We start from the raw sequence: 23103 nt of genomic DNA, 5'->3' as shown, positions 1-23103 counted from the left end.
CCGAAAAAATATTTTTTAAAGAATTAAATGCAAAAAGCGTGCTTAGAAGTCACTAGCGGTCAATCAATCAATCAATCAATCAAACAGGGTTTATTAAGCACAACTACTCACCCGAAAGAGTCTTAAGGCGCTGAGAGGGTGGGGGGGCGCAGCTCCCAGATGTTCACGTCAATTCATCGAAGAGCCAGGTCTTGAGGTCCTTCATGAACTTGGAGAGTGTAGGAGTCTGACGGAGGTGGAGAGGGAGGGTGTTCCATGCCTTGTCCACGAGGGAGGAGAAGGAACGACAACCTGTTCTGGATTTCTTGATGAGCGGCACCGTAGCAAGGGAGAGCTGGGCTGAGCGGAGGGATCTTTGGGGTGCATGGAACGAGAGGTGGTGGTTCAAGTAGGCAGGTCCGCTGTTGTTGAAGGCTTTGAGGGCGTGAGTGAGGAGCTTGAGGGTGATTCTCATCTTGACGGGGAGCCAATGTAGTGTTCGCAGGTGTTGTGTGATGTGGCAGTGGCACGATAGGTTGAGGACAAGTCTGGCAGAGTCGTTCTTGACGTTCTGGAGTTTGCGGGTGAGGTTCTTGTTGACCCCGGCGTAGTGTGTGTTGTCATAGTCAAATGGTTAATTCAGGTCATGAGGGGCCGGTGCAAATCCAAAGTTCAAGCTGACCATGATCGATGGCAGGACAGCTACCGTACCCAGACAGGTTCCGCTGAAGTACTACTTGGATGTGGCTTTTGTCGACCATGAGAGCTTACTGCACAATCGTTGAGCCAATCAAAGGGGGTCACATGTCGTTGTTGAGCTCCGTTGAAGTCAATGCAACGTGTCATCATTGGCCGGCGCAGAACGTCGGTGTCGAGTCATGCAGTCTGTGAATCCACTGTCATCAAGCAGCTTCTGTGTCTGAGTCGGTTTTTGCAGAAAACTCAGCTGCAGAACCTTCCAGCAGAGTCAGGGCGCAACAGGCAGCAGGGCAACAAGCAGAAAAGCAGTCCTTCCAGAAAAGAAGCCCAGTTGAGTCCACATTACAAGGGTATTCTAAGTAAACGAAATATGCCGATCAGGTATAAAACAATGATACCATGTTTAGAGAAGAGTGCACATGCATTTTAACACCATTTAGCAGTGGTAAATTGCTCAGCGTCAAAAGTCAAAAAAAATTTCAGAAAAACAGGAGGAGGAAGGCAAAAACTTTGGGGTGGTCCCTCAAAGAGGTCCATTTTCTAACACAATCCTACGCAGATCTCGATTTGTGTTGGAATTTAAATCCAACCAATAGACTTTCCATCAGGTTTGCTTTAAACATAAGATGCAAAGCCAATAGAAGGTCTTGGTAAATCGGTATCACAGTTTTTAGTCTGTCTTGTTCAGTACTGATGTACTTGTATGAACATGCAGGCCCAGTTTACCAAACTGTCACACAACACAGCAAGGCAACTGACGGTTGCTGCACTGAGTTGTGTGACAGGGAGAGAGTAGGAAATACCATACCTACAGTTATATAGCACAATCCTGCTCTCTCTCTCTCTAGTGCTGGGGCATAATCAGTCTGCTGGGCACCACGCACACACCTTTGCACCATAGTCTAATGGTGTCTGTGTGAGTTCAGCATAGGTTTTGTATTGAAAGGGTACCCTACCAGTACAAAATACTAAGCCAAGACTACATTTGAAACGTTTCCCATTTCAGATGTGTGCTGTACAGTGCAGCACACATGAAAAGTGAGAGAAGTTAGAAGACATACAAGTATTTATGCTTTTCACTGTCTGCTTCAAACAATCATTATTTTTTGGTGCAAAAACCTATCTACTATTGTTAGTAAATAGTATTTAGCATCAAAAACATGGGTGGTGTGTGGCAACTTTGCACCCATGCCATGCCCCTTGAAGCACAGTAACGCAAAAATAATGCTTTGTGCCGCTTTGTATCACTTTGAGGCACCTTTCCAATGCAAGACAACATGTGTGCTGGAAAGGAAAATCCAACAAAAAAATGTGCAGGTTTGTGTCATTTTTGTGATACAAACCTAAAGCAAAAGGTTTGTAACTCAGGCCTGCAGCCCAGTCATCGGCGGTTGCTTTGTTTTCTGACCCATAGACTGATGCATCAGAGAACCAAGGGGCAGATGTCTGACCGTTTTTTGCGGTCGCAAATGGGAATTCGGGCCGTTTGGAACTGCAAAATTGGTCAGCCCCCTGTACAAACCATATTTTGGACTCGCTAACCGATTAGCGACTCGCAAATTATGGTTTGCGACTCGCTATTAGGAAGTGGCGCACCAAGGGCGTCCCTTCCTAATAGCGAGTCTGACTGCAATGTATGATTGTTTTAGGACCGCATATGCGGTCGCAAAACACTCGCAGTTTACCTCCCTTTTCAAAAGGGTGGTAAGCCAGTCGCAAATGGGGGACCCCTTCCCCTGTGTGAATGGGTGCGAAAATATTTTTTAAGAGCAGACAGTGGTCTCAGGGACAACTGCCTGCCCTTAAAAAATCTAACTGAAAAGTTTCAGTTTTTCTTTTTTAAATGCATCCCGTTTTCCTTTAAGGAAAAAGGGCTGCATTTCAAAAAATAAAAACTGCTTTATTAAAAAACCAGTCACAGACATGGTGGTCTGCTGACCCCAGCAGGCCACCATCCCTATGAGTGCTAGCCATTCCCAATAGGGTCGCAAATTGCGACTGTCTCATGAATATTGATGAGGCATGCAATTTGCGACCCCATTGGGAATCGCAAACAGCATCTGAGACACTGTTGTATATTCACTTTTGTGAGTCGCAGCTTGACGCAATTTGCGACTCGCAAATGTGAATGTTTGTATATCTGGCCCCAAGACATTTTGCGATTTCCTGATGTGTTTAAGCCTCCTTACATGTTTCTCTCCAGGAAATGTAACAAAAAGTGCCTCGGAAGGGGTTTATATCTGAGAGTACTTGTATATATATCTGAAATGTATTTAGTGGCCAGAAAGGAAAGAGCACCGTTGTTTCTGGCTATGAAAATTGTTCTGGAAAAATAAATGTGTCCAGCAGCAGCAGACAAGAAAAAAACAGGGAGACCTGGCAAGTGAAATGAGTGGTGATTGCCCAATGACGTGCTTTGGAAGCAGAGAATCCCTTCCCAGCTCTGCTTAAATATTTGGCCAACAGCCCAGGATTTCTTGCCAAGGCATTCCTTCAGAGAAGAAAAACGAGCTAGGCGCCTTCATAAGAGATGAAGACGCTAACAAGATAACGGCAGGCTTGTGGGGCATCTGGGGAAGTGGATGGTTTATTTAACTTGGGTTGAAGTGCACTCAGACTTGGGACTTTCCCCTTGAACGTCGCTGCTTATTCTTCCTTTATGATTTCTCGCAGAAGCGGAAAGTACACGAAGCACTTTTACACTCTTTCGGGATTTTCCCACTGACCGCCCCTGACAGTCCTCCCAGTTAGACTCCCAGAAAGGGCTGTCCTATGGAAAGTTGTGAAATCGACTTACATGAATAAATAGAAAGTCAAGCTCCCGGCAGGACATTCTGAATTAAACCACTTCGGAGTGCAGCAGATTTTTTCTCACCGCTAGTAAGTGCACCTGAAGGTATTTAAGTGTTTTATTATTTACCAGTCACAATTTAAAGAGGGTTCATGTTAAATATAAAAGCATGCATTGCAATTGATACTTGTGTTTAGTACAACCTCCTGTTAAATAAACGGGGAGAGGATGTGGCCTTACGACTAGAGCAGTCGACCTTGAAGCTGGGTACTAGGTTCCAGTCTCGGCAACGTCGTTCAACATACTGTGATTCTGAGCAAATCACCTAATCTCCCGTGCCTAACAAGAATTAAACAGTCCTTCTGTAACGAAACTGGTGCTCATGTAAAGCGCTCTGATACCTGGTTTCTCGGGTCTAGTTCGCGCTATATATAACAAAAAAAAGTTAGTACAGTTTGACATATCCACTTATTAGAAAAAAAAATGATTTGCTATGTATAAAGAAAAACTAAAATGCGGCGAGATACTTCATAAAATACAAGAAGATCTGCATATTTTGTGATTTTATTACGTGTTATCTGAATATTGTGTAGTGCTAATTGTACTACAAATTTTCCAAATATGCATGGTAACATACGCATAAGACTGCGGATGACTGGAAAATGTATTAAACCATAACGAGGTAGTCAAGGCAGCACATAGCATCAGATGAAAAAACATTCATAGGTCTAGATTTTGCTTTGGGAATAGGTGGGGAGGATGGAATATTTTATAAACTCAAGGACACTTCTATTTGCTTTGTCAAACTGATGGTACAAACGCATCTTCTGCAGTAATAGATATTTTTCCCCACAGACGTGTTGTATTCGTGATTTTTGCCAGGCGTGACTTAACAAATAACAAAAACTTTTCGTTCACATCTGAAATGTAACGGTGTAGAAGACTGCTCACAATCGATATGCTACAAGCCAAGAGCTCTGAAGGAAGCGGCTCAGCTGGGTGGAAAGTAGTGTAGTCATAAAAATATCGAATAAATGCCCATTTATGCAGCTGCTACCAGAATAAAAATAGTGTGAGCCAAGGACAAAAAAAACACAATTTGCTGAAGGTCAATATATCGCTTTACAGACTAAGGGGCAGATTTTCAAGCCCCGTGCGCCACTTTTGCGTCACTTTTAACATGGGAAAAGTGACGCAAAAGTGTCGCAAGGGGCTTGTAAATCTGCCCCTAAGAGCCCGATTTACATTTTGGCGGGCGGGTTACTCTGACACAACGGTGAATGGATGCATATCCCCTACATGAAATATAAATCCCATAGGTAAAAGCATTTAGATTTGGAGGACGGGATTTCTGTTACGGTTGTGTCTGAGTAGCCCGTCCCTCGAAATCTAAATCAGGCCTAAGCTTGACTGTTTGCTCCAAAGTATGTGTATACCTGCAGCCTTTATCTTGCTTTGGTTCTGACTGGACTTGCATAGAAATGCACATGAGAGTACGTCAAAAGAGCTTGTTCATTTATTTCATTTTGATAAAATGCTTCCAGGACTCCCATTTTGAGCATATTTAATTTGTAAGAAAGTGGAAAAATCTGCCCTTTAAAAAAAACTTAATACAATCGTTTTGGAGGGAAGTACATCCTAGTAAATTGTTTTGACATGATACTTAAAAAGACACCTTTACAAGCTGCAAATGAAAAGTGGTACAAAAGGCCACTTTAATGTTTCTTTATTGATCTCAAAAGAATGAAAGGCTAAGTTGACCTTGCCACGATTAAAATTAATTGCCTGCAGGTCCTACTGGTTATCATCAAAATCAGCTCGGTGAGAATACATGCAGTCTTATGCTTTGAAAGTATTATTTGCGTGAAAAGTATTATTTTTTGTAATGAGATTTATCTGTGAGTAGGGTTTACGTTCACATTTTTTTTCTAATTTTATATTATTTAACTTACTGCCAATAAACTGCTTTCTGATATTTTCCTTCTTTCTGAATTTCCGCTGAGCGCAAAAAAGGGGCGTGTGACCATCAGAACAAGAGAATCTCTTTGAATGTCACCCCACTTTGTGGCGCATTCTTTGCTTCACATCCATGCAAACAGTGATTGAAGCTACACACTGCAAATGCATTACTTGGAACTGAGTTTTCAAGCTTTCTCAGGATCTTAAGCTTTAATACGTTTGTAAATCTATAGTTGTGATATTGGTAATCAACTAATAATTATATAGAAAGGAAAAGAGTTATTTTCAAGTCCTTAAACTCATAGGGCCTGACTCTACTATTTTTTGGGGTATTCACAAACTACATGTTGATAGTAATTTTACGACTGAGGAGATTCCGCAGTCGGGGTGGAAAACTTCGTACATAAAAAGATAGGCCTGTCCTATCTTTTTCTGTGTGGAGCACTCATATAAAAGATGAATAGCAGACAGAGAGGGCAATACTGTACCTCAAAACACATATATACGGGCCACCCCAAACATCAATGACTACCATTAAAGGCCCTATTGTACCTCTGTAGTGCGGTGTAGGCGAAGGACTGTGAGAAATGTGCATCTTAGAACACAACAAACACTGCCATTCTAGCTCCCTCTGCGCTCCAATCAATGCATCTCTTTTGAAAATGGAGTGTTAGCATGGCGTAGTGACAACTACGAGTAGAATGGCAGACCAATTTTGGCAACACTGTTAATGGTAGTGAGATCTTACAAGAAGTCGCGTGCAAGCTGCTTGTCCTATTGTTCCCTGCTGTCACTTCCTTACCACGCCCATAACACTGAGCACTGCCTGCTGTGAGCAGGCCACCTCACAGTGTTTCTCCCACCAGTGCTAATGCTTACAACTTAATGAGTTGCTATTAACTGTTGCTCAGCTAGTATGAGTCTGCTGTGTTGAACGTTGGTGCTTGGTGATGCGTTAATATGTTGGCGTGGTTGAGACGTGCTGAGTGTCAGTTGGAGAATGGGCTGAGCAGCAGGGAGGCCGCTCCTGGTGAGGCTTACATTAGCCCATACCCCAAATGACTCTCACAAGCATCCAACATTCCAGTGCATCACAATGCACAAACATTCCACACAGCACACTCCTACTGGCTGTGCAGCTGGTATAACATGAATATAATTAAATAGCTGTTCTGAATTGGAGGTGCTACTACTTGTATTAGTTGGGTATAGCAGGTGACTGCATCATCGTGGTAAAAAAAAACTTCTGAAACTTTTGATGGCGAAGTGGCATTATGTTAGTGACTGGATGGCAAAGAGTGTTGTAGGTGACTCAGCAGTGATGTCTGAGGATTCTTCAGCATGCTCTCTATTCCAAAGTCCCTACCCGATGACCAGTGTTTATTCCCTAGTGCTGACCCAGTCCCCTTCCTCCCACCTTTCCTTTCTGGAAACTCTGGGACCATCATGTGCATCCTACCTGCCCTCCAGTTGAAGGAGTGAGGGGCGGTATTGTACAGAGAACACACGATGAGCTGGATTAATTCAAATTAATATGAACCATGCTCTGAAAGATCCACTTGCTCTAGAACAGTACACTGTGTGCCTGTTCCAAACATGTCGCCTAAACTAGTATCAACATCATAATTCCCTTCTCCTCCGGGGAAAAGACCAACGGGAGAGACAAATACTCATGCCACAATCCCAGTTATTTTCTATAGCCTTAGAAAAGCTCGCCTATTTCTTCTAAGTTTTGCAAACTTTTCTATTACCATTGGCACTTCCAATTGGATGTTAGGTCACCCAATATCTGTTGTCTCTGTGTTGGCTATTGCATACAGTTTCTCTTCCTTCCACTCTAGAGCTGAGAACAGGTCATAAAAGCCCGAACCTGCCCCCTTGGTAATCTGCATTTCAAGAGCCCACATAGAAGTATTGATCCGTGTATTCTCATGAAGATGTTTTCTCGCCACAAAGATGGACCAAGGCCCTTGAAGAAATCTCCCTCACCTTTGCCTTTTACTCCCTTTGGTTTTCTATTCCAACTGTGTTGGTCTCTGAAAAACTGCCCTCTGTGTCCTCTAGAATGCATATCCCTTACCTCATATTCTGTGCCCCTTTCCAGTGGTGTAGCAAGGTCAGGTGGTACCCGGTGTGGAAATGTCTTGTCACCCCGGCTTGACAAAATTGCAAAATATGTGTTTAAAATACATATTTTTGCCATTTTGTCACCCCCCTCAGTGATGATACTTGTCACCCCATGCTTGACAACATGGCAAAAAGATGTTTTTAAAACACATATTTTTGCCATTTTGTCACCCCTCTCAGTGATGACACCCGGGGCGGCCCGCACCCACCACACTCCCCTTCCTAAGCCACTGCCCCTTCCCAAGACTCAGTTTATAACTTGTCCTGTGCAAAAAAAATCACTGAAATATGCTGTATGCAAAGGTGTGGCCCCCCTCCCTGAGCCTTTAGAAGCCCTGTGGACCCCATCATGCTGGAAAGTATTGATTTTTAACCCGTTCCCCTTGGGGGTAATTCCCCCGTGGTGTGGGGGGAGGGGGCCGCGGCGCCGCAGTGCTCGTGACGAGCTCAGCTCGTCATGACTCACAGTGGAGCTGTGCTCATGTCGAGCTGGGCTCGTCACGACCCCGCCCACTCATTAATTCTCCCGCACAGGCGGGAAATTAATTGCGCGTGGGCGGGCCGTGGCCATTATGACGAGCTCAGCTCGTCATGAGCACAGCTCCACTGTGACTCATGATGAGCTGAGCTCGTCATGAGCACTCAACCGGTTAAGGGTAGGGGCGTGCTGTCCCCTCATCCCCCGAGACTTTACAGTCCCCGGGGACAAGGCAGAAGGGTACTGTGACTGCAATGGAGGCTGGATATTTCAAACTCCATAGCAATCAACTAAATCCACAGCAGAAATTGAATGTTGCCCTTGCAAATGCTGCATAGTATCCCAAACTATATTTGCCACGTACGTTCTCTGCATTTGTTGTTATTATTTCAGGATCATTTTCACATATTGCATAGTAATAGTGCTCTAATAAAAAGCAGTTCACCTGGAAAATGTATAGAAAATTAATTTTATAGGTTTATCTTTTGTGGAGTTTTTCTAAACACAGTGGGGATGGTGCATAAAAAGAAAGGCTCTGCGACCACAACTTTACTGCGTCTAATGGGTGCAACTATCTGTCTTTCCTAGAACTCACGGAAATGTACAGAAGTATATCTAGAAACCTGTGCCAGTCACAGGGTACCAGGGATATCGCTGAAATAGGTTTGTGAGGTCCTTCTATTTTTTTTTGATGTGTTAGCAACGCCCCAATAAAATAGTGTTTGCGTTGCAGAACTGCACATTGAGGAAAGATAGAGCCTTTGTTCAGCGACACATTTTTTTAAATTCTTTTTTCCACAGTGAAAGTCTTTCTATTCATATAAATCCCTTCTACTACACCCCCCTAAAGTTATGTTCTCGTTTTCAACCCGTAAAAGTGATTTTCTCTCTGACACTTTGGAAAACTGAAATTCCCACTCATGACGTGGATTCAGAATATTCTGGGATATTGGGAAATGTCATACGGGATTAAAGGGATTTATGACTGTGAAGTCAACTTTTACGATATCTTTGAGCCATCATTTCAACCATTTGTACTTATATGTTTGATTTCCAAGCACATTTGTGAACCTCTGGTGCTACTACTAGGCAGACTTACATAGGGAACCTTCTAAATCTTCGTTTTGAGTCTTCTAATCCTCAAAAGATTTCTAAAGAATCAGGTCCGATCTGCTTTTAGCAAAGTACACCTACCTGTTTTCATTTTTTCTAGTATTACAGAAGTATATGTCTGACGTAATTGTTGCAAAATTCACGGTTTTCAAACATAAGTGGAAAGGGAAAAAGCTTTCAGCTTTTGAAAACTTGCCACATTTTCCAAAGAATTATGTGAGGAATTTGCATTCAACGAAAATGTTGATTTAACATAAATAATGTATCATTTTCACTGAACTATGTTTGCGTTACGTCACAGCTTTTTCTAGTAGAACGCTATGATATTACCACTTAAACCAAAGACTCTACCTGAATTATAAGGTTAGTTCTTTGTAGGGGTGAGGAACTCTGCTATACATTACCCAACTGTGCAACTGATCAGATTTTAGAAATTTGATATTGAATACTGTACCAGATAACAACGCGGCAGTGTTTATTCCATTAACATGAAATATGTCTATTAAGAGGGTTTATTTACCCATAGAATGGCACCCCCAGAGTTCAGCACAGCGGGCTTGCACCGGGATACCTTGTTGGGCTGGATCAATCAATCATAAGACTTGGCCAACTCAGATAAGGTGACCCTATATCGATGGATCATAACACTGAAAAGCACTGTTTACTAAAGCAAAATTGTTTTGTGACAATGAAACCTTTGAGGACCCCCAAAAGAGTATAAGACAATAATTTCAAAACATTAATTGATTACATGGTCAGCATGAAAACAAACTTAACTCTAAGACACACAGCAGTAAAATGTAAAGAGTCACAGAGAACATCTTAAAAGACAATTATCAATGTGCCTGTATGGATATCTTCTAAAAACAGATTTTAAAATAATGTAACGTGATCTCGGGTGAAACAAATGCCAGTTAATAACAATAAGGATGTTTGGACTAAAGAGAATTTCAAAATGGCATCACAAATCCATTCAACTGATCACAATACCTAAATTGAAAAACAATCGAGAAATAGAAATAGAAATGTTACCTAATATTGGGATCTGTTGTATTTCAATTTACACACATTAAAATGGAGACTCTGGTCTTTTGCTGCAAGTAAATTGTCTTCCATTCAGAGGCTGGGTCTTTGTGTAGTTGTTTGGTGGGTGAATGAGTGGATTGATGTGCGTGTGACTCAATTGAATTGTGGTTGCATTCATGGATGGATAGTTTTATGAATGGATGGATTACTGGGCAGTGAGAGATGGGCGATGTGATGGACAGATGGGTGCGTTGATGAAACATTGGGTTAGTGGGTTGGCGGATTATGGTATATCTGTAAAAATAGAAGGTTGAATGAATGAATGATAAGTGGATAGGTGAGAATTGAAGGATGAATAAATGAATGAACGAAGGAATGAATAGATGGATGAATGGATGAACGAATGATTAGATTGGGGAGTTGTTGCCTGGGTGGATTGACTACTTGCTGGATGGATTAGTGTGAAGAGGGGCGAGTGGATGGGCAGGTGAGTGGGTGGATTGGGCAGAAAGCGAGATATGGTGAGCCATAAGGTGCGAGATTGGTTTTTTGTCCATCCTGGTTACAAGCTGTGGTTGCAGGTGTTGCAAATGGGAAAGCAAATAGCGAGGCATGCTTACCAATACAGTAATCACGATATGACAAAAGTATGGCACTGACTACCAGGCAACACTGCATGGATGAAAGAAGTGGGCAAATGGGTTAGAAGATATGAAGTTAGAAATAAAAAACTTTGACTTCTGCCCCAAGCTGAAGAACAAACACTTTGTCAAGAGAATGCTGAGACTCTTCTCCAGTGAGTAACAGAAATGGAACTGGGTCTAGGATGTGAGGGTAACAATCATGTTTTTTTTGGTGAGCTTTCAGTGCCTTTTATTTCCCACCTTCATAAGCTAAATGGCTACGTTGATAGTCCCATGTTAGACAACATGCATTCTCTGAGTTGTGCTATAAATTACAAGAGGGAGGGCCTTCTATCTTTAAGTATCATTGCCACAGTGCTATCCCATGTTCACACTCTATAACCTCACACTAGAGAGTGCTGTAAGGACTAGCAGTCTTTCCTCCATGGTTGTAGCATAAACATTATTAAATAATTCATAAAAACAAAAGCTAAAGTGCAGCACTGTCATTGTTCAGTAGGGACCACCTCCCCTTTTAATACAGGGCCCTGCTATTTACCCGTAGAAATGTTATTCTTAAGACAGCATACAAGCACTCTGCAATGTCCTTTCCTCACTGTGTGACAAAAGTGCTGTGTCCTGAGGGTGGAAAACTTCTGCGCTAGAGTTATGAATCAAGCCTAGGTGGAGTTTGCAGAGTTCCACTACGTGGAACTTCAAGAAGAGACAAAAAACATTTTTGCACTACGTGGAATTCCACGAGCGGCAGAGTGCATTAGGGTCATGCCGTTCGCAGTGATTTTTAGCGCCAGGTATTTTTCCCTCTCTGTAAAATCATTGCAAATGGCACCATGTGCAAAGTAAGAGGGCACAGCTTCCTTTCTTCTGCTTGAGTAGATTTTCTACTCAGGTGGCAGCTTTCTCAACGCGAACGGAAGGTTTCTCAATGTGAATGATTGCGACCTACCACGACCACTCGCATTGAGAAAATCGACCGCCCGCATTGAGAATCTTGCCAGGAGGTTGATTTCCGCGATCTCTGTGAAGTGACAAAAAAACTCTGACGTGACTTGATTGCTGGGGATCCCAGTTGAAGTCTTGGTGGTGCACATCCTGTGATTCTGGGCAAATCACTTAATTTCTCCTGGAGATACGATGCACCATATGAATCTGCTACAAGACGAAAAAGCATTAAGAGGCAAAACTTTATGGAAAAATAATCTTCCCAGCGCTTATGATAACAGTATTCCGGCTATGGGAAACTGACAAGAGAAGCAGACAAGGAACAAGCATTGGTAAATGCAGGAAAATATGCTACAGCCAATAGAAATGGAGGGAAAGTAAGTAGCATGCACAAAAACCAATGACAAGCAAGGAAAGAGAGAAGGCGAAATGTAAATCCCTTTTAAGTTTATATTAAAAACAATAGATTTCTCAAGCATAGCAAAAGCCCTGTGTGAACAAAAACTAAAAACTGAACCATGCAAATGCGCAGGTGACTCAGGAGAATGGGGATTCAACGTCCTATTCAACATATTAGCCAAGACCTAGTGACTTCACATTTCAGGATCGTATTTAATCATTCACTGATCAGTTAAACTCCATTTTGAAGGCCAATTGTTTTAACAAACAAACCTTACATGAGATACGGTTACATAACCTCACGCATTCCAGGCGCATATTAAACACCTTATTTTCATTAATACGTGTTTTGTTAATCATCAGAAAACAAAGTAAATGTTTTTTTCTTACCAGTTTTGCATGCCTAAACACAGGTTACCCACTGCACTGGCCTAAGCAAGTCTGTACATGACCAAACAAACAGGACTAATCAATTAAGACTTTGGTAAACAGATTAGACAAGGAAATGAAGGTGAGGACAAGTCTGTGAAAGTTTATCGGTTTGGCATGGTTTTTGTAAATAGAGACTGGAAATGTGACAGACGGGATCAGAGAATCCAAAAATGCTGTAGCGTTTAAAGTCTTACACTGTTTTCACATTTGAGGAAAACATTTTTTAAAACTTATTTGCATTGTAGCATTCCAGCAAGCATGTCTAATACTTCTAGAACGCCTGAGTGAATGCACTTCAATTCTATAAATCACATAGTTGCTGTTACTTCCATATTAAACTACATTGGCTAGTTTAAGTCCACAATTTAACATGAACAAGGAGGAACTTACATTCTGTCATCTTGAAGACCTCCATGAACAACAAATCAAAATACCCAGACACTTTCAGCCCTCAAGAGATGTTAACAATCTTCCCAAAATCTACAATACACTTGGACCAATCACATACAACTCTAAGCTTATGCCTCCAAGCCTAAGCTACCAGCACCTTGGTTCACCTAAGAGCGCACCAAGCACAAGCCTGCCATTCAAAGACAGGACACGACATAGAGATGATCAAAATGCATGGAAGACCTTGCTCTTCTGAAACAATCCACTCCAAACATCATTCGATCATCACCACAGCTAAAGCCACCTACTGTATGACCACCATTAATGGAGCAATCAACTTAAGCAAATCCCTCTTTAAGCCCGTCAAACTGTGTGCCAATCTCATCCAAGAACCCACTAGTCCACCACCAGCTGAAAGGCACAATACTAGCCTCTTCGTCTTCATAAAGGTAATCAACAAAATCTGATCTGACATCAATTCATCATCATCATTCACCTCATCGCCTACACCCAGCCACCCCACCACTAACTGGTATCTCCACCATCCCCAACACTATCACCAGCACATACCTATCCAACATTCTGAACTCATTCCTACAAAGATGATGTGCTTTCCTCCTCCATCTTCAGGTGTCAGCAAGGAGAAGCTCTCACACCTCTTCTCCACATTGTCAACATCTCTCTGTCCCAGGGCAACTTCAAGAACAGCCTCACGACTGCCCATATCTTCCCTGTAAATAATTGGACTATTGTTTGGAGGGGGTAAACACCCTTCTCAAGCAACAACCACAATCCTTGTCAATGTGAACCACAAATGCCAGTAAATTAGACTATGAATAACCAACTAGTAGCTTGACACTAAAACAGTCAGGCTTAGAGGCACTATATTAAGTATTGGGCCTGGCCCTCTCTGCAGCGTCTCCCATAAATATTTTGCCTTTCACCCTCCACTTTTTCCTGAATTTGTTTTTGTTGGCCTTAGGACTCTATGCACTTTACGACTGATAACCAATGCTAAACTGCTTTTGCTCACTTTTCTAAACATAGTTTGATTGGCATATACCTAATGGGCATATTTAATTTACATATAATTCCCTTGTAGAGGGGTATACCTTATACCCAGGGCCTGAAATGAAATGTCACCAGTGGTCCTGCAGCACTTATTGAGCCACCCACTTAAGCAGCACCCTAAAGAGCCTTGTTTAATTGTGAAGTCAGGTTCTTGATCACAATTTTTAAAATGCTACTTTTAGAAAGTTTGAATTTTTCTGCCCTTATTCATTTTTGTTTCTGTAACCTAGCCTGCATCATATGAGTGTGGGGAATTGACAGACTTCGTGAAAACCTCCCAGACACTCACACAATAGAGGAATGAGGTGTGCCTGAATGGGCCATGTGCTGGCAAGATGGGGAGGATCAGCTGAGCACAATCCTACTTACAACTGACGAGTCTGTGCTCTGCCTTCAAACAAAGGGCCTAAAGACCCTGCATTGTCACTTCAGCCAGCTTGGAGCCAGGGGAGGCAGAACATTCCATGCACTTCAAAGCCACTGTCTAGAAGCTTCTCCCACCTTTTACAGTCAGGGCACCAGGGTATAAAAGTAGGACCTTGGATGCCAACTCTTCAGTTAACCACTGGACCTGTGCAAGGACTCTCAGAGGACTGCCTGCTCCTGTGAACTGCTGTACACTCTGCTAGACTGCTGCTGTACCTGGAAGGACTGCTTTGCTGGCTGTCTTGAACCCTCGGAGTCCAGCCCTGCTGTTGAGCCCTGCATCTTCACCTGCACCCATGATTGCCAGAAGTGACTCCAAGGGCTAGATTGATGGCCTCCTGTTCAGAGCCACAGGAACACAAAAGGCTCCCACCATCTTGAACCCATACCTGAACCCAGCCTGAGTAAGTCCTGAACTCCCAAGAGGAGTCCTACCAGCCTAGTATCTTAGTTGTGGTTCCAAAAGAGCCCAAATTACTAAATCACAAAACTGAGGAACAAGAAAACCTTTGGCCATAAACTACTTTGAGAAACTGGAGGAGAGCGGGATCAACCTGCTGTCCGATCTGCCAGAGGTGCATCGCTCGTCAGACTGACTTCGCGACTTCTCCCCCTAAGTTCTTCTCCACAGCAGAAAACCCTTTTCAGTGGTCCTTCACCAAAGGGATATCCAACCTTGTGGAACTGTCTTCAGCTTCAGCCCTCTGCGTCGTCCCGCTGAAGATTTTCAACTTCAATTTTGACGACTAAATCCAAACGCAGAAATCAGCACCGAGGCATTGACCCCAGGTTATCCGATGAAGAACCTTCTTCCTCGGACACCTCCTGCTGCCTTGCCCCCCTGAACTTTACCTTCTCCGAAAAAAAAATCAGAGTTTCTTCCAAATCCGAACATAAGCGCTGGCCGGGTCAAATACATTTCTTGTATGGAATCGGGTTCCTTCAAGGGAGGACATATTTTTCGACTTGGACCAGTCTCACATGACTAAATGTCAGCGGTTGGCGCTTTGTTCTTTTAGGTGCTAGTTTTCACTAAAAAGTTTAAATATTAATAACTCTGGTTCTACTGACAGGAGTTTTGTCATTTTAGTGTCAAATAATATATTAAAATGTATTCTAATTTCCTAAATTGGTTTGGGATTTTTCTCGAGTTGTGGTTTCACTTTACTACTGTTTGTGTGCACTGCATAAACACTTTACATATTGCCTCTAAGTTAAGCCTGGCTGCGGTTTGCACCAAGCTACTCAGGGTTAAGCGCAGTTTAATTTACTGACTTTTTATGGTTCACCCTGCAAAGGATTGGGGCTGTTGCTTGGCCACAGCTCACATCCCAGTCAACCAAAAACCCAAAGTTCTCACATTAAGTATTTATGAAACACACACACAATAATAAAGTGGAAACACAACACAAGAAAAATCCCACACTAATTTAGAAAATGGAGAAGCTTTTAACAAATAAAATGAAATCAAAATGTATTAATTCCAATCATTAGAACACGACTTATGAAGTTTTAAAAGTTTTTAGTGAAATATAGCACCTAAAAGATCAAAGCGCCAACTGCAGGTATCTGGTGGCACGAGACCAGGACAAAGTCAAAAGTTAAGACCGACCATGATGGAGCTCAGTTTGGATACATGAGGTGTATTGGGCCTGTTCTTGGCTTTCCTTCGGACTTAGAAGAAATGTCAAAGAAAAGTCCAGGAGAAGGTCAAGTTCAGGAGGGCAGAGCACCAGGCTATGTCCCAGGAGGAGTTGTCATCGCTGGGGAGCACTAGACGAGGTCTCAGTGAAGCTGATGACAATGGCGGGAAAAAGATCTGAGCAGGAGGACCTGCATCTCCAGGCCGATAAGGGAGTCGTAGTCGAAGTCGCCGTTGAGCTCGATGAAGATTTTTACCTTCAAATTTAGACAATGTTGCAAGCTGTATCTGAGAAAGGCTTCACAAGGTTGGATACTGTCACTTGGAGGTCAAGCTGAATAGGATTTGCTGCTGCAGACAAAAACATAGTGGGAGCTACCGCAAAGTTAAGCTGACCGGCGGTGCATCTTGGGCAGATCAGCTGGCGGGTAGGTCATGGACTTTTATTGGTTCTTCTAGTGCTCTTTGGTAAAAAATATTTTAAGTCTCAACTTTCAGCATTAGGTAGGAGCAGCCCCTCTAATACTACTATCAGGAACTGGGGGGCACCACTTGGGGGGTTCGGACTCACTTTAGCAGAGGCCAGGTACTGGGTTTAGGGTCTCTAGAGTTTGGTATGTTGCTGTAGCTCATACAGGAGGCCAGCCAACTAGCTTTTGAAGTCACTCTGGTAGTTCTCGGATGAAGCTTCGCTCCTTCAAGCAGGAAGGCAGGCCTCAAGCAGCAGGGTAGTCCTCTGGTAGCAGCAGGGCAGTCCTCATGAGTACAAGGCAGTCCTTCTGAAGTCTTTTTCAGGTCCAGGACTGTACTGAAAATGTGGTTTAGGAGGTCCAATATTTACACTTGATGCCTTTGAAGTATGGCTGGCAAACTGACTACCCCGACATCTGATTCTGGAAAGTTCTTCTCCTTCCCTGTCAAGGATCCAAGTATTCTAGGGTGACAAATGTCAGGTGTCAGGTTCCTCTGTGTGTGTGCTTTATGCAACCATTTGAAATGTAAGTGGGGTAGGGTACAGCTCCACCCCGGGTCATGTCTGGGAGGAATACATAAAGGCCAGCTGCCTAGCTATTCACAGTACAGTCATGCGACCCAGGACACAGGCAGCAGGCACCAAATGGTTCAGGCAAGAAAATTGCACTTTTCTAAAAGTGGCAATTTCAGGATTGTGACGTCAAATCTGACTTTACCTTTGAACAGGATTTTAAATTATTATTCATTTGAGTCCAACTATTCACCCTTACATCTGCTTCCAAAATGAAAACGAGCACTTATTAAATGTACTATGCTAATCCAATGTTATCCAATGTGAGAAATATGCCTTGAATTAGTGAAAAAAATAATAATAATGCACCCTGCTCTATGGGCTGTTTAGGGCCTACCTTAGGGATGGTTTCTATGCTTTAAAAAGAAAGGTTTAGGCTTTTAAAAAGGTTTAGGCTGCCAGGTCAAATTAGCAGCACTACAGGCTGCAGTGGTAGGCCTGAGAGGTTTGAAAGTTCTACTTAAGTGGGTGACACAACGAGTACTGCTGGTTTACTATTAGCATTTTACTTACAGACCCCGGGCACATGTAGAGCCATGTACTAAGGATGTATACGTAAATTAAATACGCCAATCAGGTGTAAGCCAATTGTACCATGTTTTCGGAAGATAGCCCAAGCACTTTAGCACTGGTTAGAAGTGGTAAGGTGCAGAGAATCCAAAGGCCAGCAACATCAAAACTCAGAAAACAGGAGGGGTGAAGGCAAAACGTTTGGGGGAAGTCAACACCATGGGTAACAGGCCTAGCACACTCCCTGGTGTAAAATCCTATATTAGATCCAGCATACCTTGCCAATTTCTGTCCTGTAAACACCTTATATTTGTTTTAAACTTTTGTTGAGAAGGCAGTTGAAACCCAACTACATGAGCACATAAGATGAGACCACATTGCGGTATTGAAAGAGTCACTTGCATTGCAGTCAATTACGCCCTCATCTTCAGCAACAAGTAGGACTCTTGCCTTCTGGTCCTGCTTGAACTCTCTGCAGTGTTCAACACCATTAGCTAACTAGCATTGAGCTACACCCCAAACCTCACACGGGCTTCACTGGAGCATTGCCACTATGGACCACATCCTACCTACCCCAACTGACAACAACATAATCAGATGGGAACTACCTGATCGCAGAACTCACCCAATCATCTGCAGAATCCACCAGGGCTACATCTTGCCACCCATCATTTTCAACCTATAAATGGAAAACTTAGGAGTCATATTTGCAGACATTGATATAAAAATCCACCAGTATGCATGATGATACCCAAACAATGATAAACAGAGTGCCAAAGCCTGCTGCAAACACACCCAAGGCTGGATCTCAAGTAACTACCTGATAGTAAATGCCAAGAAACCCAAATTCTTGTGTTTTCCAAGTATGCCAAACATCCTCTTATTTAGTGAATCTAATGGGCTTCACATCCCAACTGACAGAACAGGCCAAGTCCATCTGATACACCCTTGGCTCAAACCTCTCCCTCAAAGAACACATTGCCAAGAAGATCAAAACAGCCTGGTTCCAACTCTCTATCCCAGGAGAAGACTTCAGCATGACAGTTTAGGTCTTAGTACTCTCCACCTTACTGGCATCCCAGAGACTACCCTCGCTTCCCAACCCAAAAGGCACCCTTAATGCAGTAGCACAGCTCATTAAGGAACTGAAGAAATCTGATCACATCACCCTAATGGTAAAGAATCTACCTCCTGTGCAAACCTTGATCAGCTATAATACTTGCAAGACACTCTACATCAAGACCTCTATCTGTCTAGCTAACAAACTAACTGCATCTGGAGGTCATCACCAGACTAGGGACTAAACACAGGAGAGAAAATAAATCTTCTCCATGTACGCCTCCAGCAACAATGCCTAAGGCCTCAGAACATTATCAAACTTCCTACAATTTAGGAAAAAACGGAAAACTCACCTCTTCAAGTACACTCCCTCAGATGGCCAAATTCTTGCCCCTTAAACTAGCTCTGCCTCCTTCCTCTGCCATCTCCCACATGGGCAATGCTAGCCAGCTCGGTTCACAATTCAGAAGTACTAAAACATGTAATCAACATACTTCAAACCATACTTGTTTAATTATATTGGAAACCTTTGCAGGTTTGTAAGGGTTTTGGTGTTCTTTAGCCTTGTGCTTAAATATTGCAACCATGTCGGATTACATTACTCTCCAATAATAATAGATCACATTTCCATATTCCTTTAAGGGTTAAATACAGCAACTTCATTAAAGACTAGTGAACCATTTTGGCTGTTGTCTGGACCAATTATAATTTGGGCTAGTGCAGATTTCATAAACATTTGAAACAATGTTACTTTGCCACATGATCACAACATAAACTAGCCACCATATTTAACCAGTACATGGCCAGATGGTTATGTGCCAAATACGGGAGGGTGTACATGGTGTGCACCTTTCTATCATACAGTATCTCATCTCAACTTGTTAGAGACCACGTCAAAACATTCTTCCTCTCTATCAAGCCTTTCTTAAGCCATCTTGACTTTTAGATTCTTCAAGTTGCTTGATTGAATCTCCTCTCTGGAGTGTTCTCCCAACCCATTATAGTCCACCCGTTCCCTCCTGGACCTCAAACCAGCCTTCTGTACATACCTCACTGCACTCAGAAGCCCAAGCCCATGCCTACCCCTTCCACTGCCTTAAGCCCTCTTCACCCACCTGCATCCTAGGTAAGCCCTGATTGTAACCGCAATGTAAATATGTCAAAAGGCTGCAAAAGGGTACACTTTAGATGTTGTATCTGTGTTTGTGCTTCATCACCTAACGTTCATATACCATTTGCTCAACTTTTGTTAAACACACTAGTCTGTAAAAATGTGTTTATATGTACCGCTTTGAAGCTAGCTATATCGGTTGCAAAAAGAATAAATAAATACACTTGTCATTAAGCATGCCAATTGGCTGAGCCCTTATTAAAATGAAAAATGGGAGGAAACGTGTCCTAGCACCTAGAACTGCTGACTTGGTACTGGGGCCCAAGTTTGAATCCTGGCCCCTGCTCAACATCTTGTGATTCTGGGCAAATAATGTAATCTACTAGTGTCTAAAAACACGTAACACCTGGTTCTCTTGTACAGCACTCTGCCAAGTTTGTCCTATATATAAATGGAAAAAAACTGAAAACAATAATTTGTAGTAAAACCTAGTATGGCGAGATATTACACAAATTCCACTTCGGCTCGGGCTCATGTGAGTAAATCCATTGCATTCATAGCTATAACATGTAATAATAATGTGTTTTTATAAGGTGCGTAATGTCACTTATGTGTCATAATTAAATGTGTTACGCTCACCCAATATAATGGTACTCACTAGATACACTAGATCCACAACAAATTAAATAAAGTTCCCTATGAGGGAGGGTTGAAAAAAGTGATCAGTGTAGAGATCTACAGGTGAAAGAAAGGGGACTTACCTTCCTGGGTATATGTATACACTGGTGAAAACTTACAATGGTGTAACATAACCCCTCATGCACTACATAATATGTGTCACACACATCCTACACTCTGGGGGAAAAGAGAAGTTCCAGCCATAAAAGACTACACATATATACCAGAGAATGCTGAAGACATCCTTCTAAATTAGGTGTGCAGTTAAAGAGGCCCGACCTCCATGACCATTAAGCAGCTGCCACTAACTGTTATTGGTTTCATGGTCTGGTCATGTGGATGGTAGTCACCCATATTGAAGGGACGTCCCTACTATGTGAAATACACCATCAACACATAGCAGTACAGGACTTCTATGCTTGGGACATTCAACCATGCAGTGACCCAAGTGGTGGACTAGACTTCCAGCTGTGTAACCAGGCAATAACAGTGGGGCTGATGGAAGCAAGGTTTTTTCAAGTCTGCTTCTGCTTTTGTGCAAAATGTGTGAAATATTCCATGCACCACATCCTACTGGGTTGTCCACCAACATTTATGTGCCACTAAACCTTTGAATTAATGATTTCAGTATCACTGTAGGGAATCAAATTAAACTGATTTGTCAAACTCAAAAGAGTTGAGTGGGTATGAGGGTCCCAGCTGGTATTTTGGAACAAAGAGCTATCTTACCAATGGAGAGAGGCCACTTAAAAGTAAGAAGAGCGATGATGATTATCGAGTGGCACAGTTAAAATGAAAGAACTGGAAGCGAATACTGATGAGTGCGTATTCTGTGGATTTCCTACAAAAACTCTGGAAAAACGTTTGTAAAGCTTTGAAAAGCAAACAACTGTAGTTTCCTGAGGGCTTTTGTCCAGCCCCTTGAGGTATGCTACCCAGTTGAAGGTGCTTGTGGAAAGTGATCTCCATTACATGGAATAGGAGTTCCCACTGTGGGGTTCTATCCATCTTTCTTTGATGAAGACTCAAGTCCAGCCTATAGGGTTCAGGTCCAGGAAGCTCTCGGCTTATATTGAGTCTGTAATGCTGATAGGGCTACAATTTGAGCGAGATCTCTGTTGTGACTGTGGTGCTGAGAGCTCATGATTGCCTGCAGGGAGAAGGTGTCATGACTAGTCCGCTGTGTGTTCCTTCCAATCCAGTCTGTGGTACTGAGGGTCTGTGTCCATCATGCGTTGATATGGGCTCGTTTCTTGCCTGTTCCGAATTCATGCATGTCTTCTAGAAGACGCCATCTGCCCTGCTGGGGCTCTAGCAGTTCCTGCTGAAGGCTCCTCTTCACCCTGGGGAGGTCCCTTGTGCAGCGCGCTGACCGAGGCCACTGCAGCGGACAATCAAGAGCTCTTTCTAAGTGTCAGGAGGTTGATTCCTGCTTCTACGTTCCCATAATCGTCATTCCAACCTCTTCACTAATATCTATCACATTTATGTTTGCAATAACTATTGGAGTAATATATCAATGGAAACAAATGTTTATTATACACAGCAGTGACATGATTTTTATTTAACGGGAAACCAAAGGCATATGATTTGGTAGAACAGGGAAAGCACACAGAATATCAAAGTAGCTCCTACCTACAGCAGAAGTGGAGTTCCACGACTTTATTCTGATCAGGAAATCAGAACGTGTTAAATTGAACTACAGTGTACCATAAATCCACCACCCTTTGTGACATGCCATCTTAAGAGCACAGATGCAGAAAGGAACTATATCATTAGTGCTCATTTTACCAAGATGCATTTTTTAATCATGTAAGCATGTCACCTATATTTGTTATAAATGGAACTCTGGGAAAGGCTTTGACTGCCCCTCAGCCATTTGCACTTTATGACGAGCATAGAAAGAATGTAGTATTGTAACACTATGTTTAGTTTGGAAAAGAGCCTTTACAACATGTTTTTTTACCTCGTTGTGCCTTTACCATGCTTTTTTTAGCACACATATGTTTACCAAGTTCATGCCTTTACATCGCATGCCTTTACAACGCATTTAAGGTAAGTTGGAGGGTGTGGGGGGTCTTCCCCTAGTTTCTGCTGCCCATTCAAAGCTGTTTAGACCTCAGCAATATTAATATTGTGGGCGAGACAAAAGCTAAGCACTACACACGTGTTTGATTTAATTTAAGTTAATATATGTGGAGCAGTATAAAAATAAACTAATGCAAAGATTAACATTTACATGAATGCTAAAAATTACGCAAGCCCATTCTTCTTCAGTTTATGCGTGCTTGAAAATACTGAGGTGTTAATTATCATCAATTTATTTTGTAATACGTATTCCAGTTCCGCTCCATCAACTTTAATTGCAACTGTAATCGGTGGCGTCGAATAAATCGTTATGATAACTTTGTTGAGAAGTGTTTCTCACTCAATGGTATCCTCCATCTTGCCCAGACGTGTGACTTCATGAAAACATCCAAGCTGTACCACAAAGTATAGATTATAATTACTTAATCACACTGCATGACATGAGTTGCATATTGCATAAGGCCATTTTGACATTTCTTCATTAACATGCACTA

The 23103-nt window shown here is 42.5% G+C and overlaps 1 protein-coding gene across 2 annotated transcripts in view; it reads left to right on the top strand.

The window, feature by feature from the left end:
- The first annotated feature begins 3207 nt into the window (after positions 1 to 3207).
- Positions 3208 to 23103, top strand: part of LOC146789339 (metalloreductase STEAP4-like) — an 81903-nt gene continuing 62007 nt past the window's right edge. Inside the window, exon 1 of one of the 2 annotated variants that reach the window (XM_085631184.1) lies at positions 3208 to 3574. The gene's annotated coding sequence lies outside the window, so the exon portion shown is untranslated. The remainder of the gene's footprint in view (positions 3575 to 23103) is intronic. The other variant, XM_085631185.1, reaches the window with a different exon arrangement.

Source organism: Triturus cristatus, chromosome 10 (assembly GCF_964204655.1).
Source record: "Triturus cristatus chromosome 10, aTriCri1.1, whole genome shotgun sequence".
NCBI lineage: Eukaryota > Metazoa > Chordata > Amphibia > Caudata > Salamandridae > Triturus > Triturus cristatus.
The sequence above is the reverse complement of the archived record's forward strand: the minus strand, read 5'-3'. Positions and strand labels throughout refer to the sequence as shown.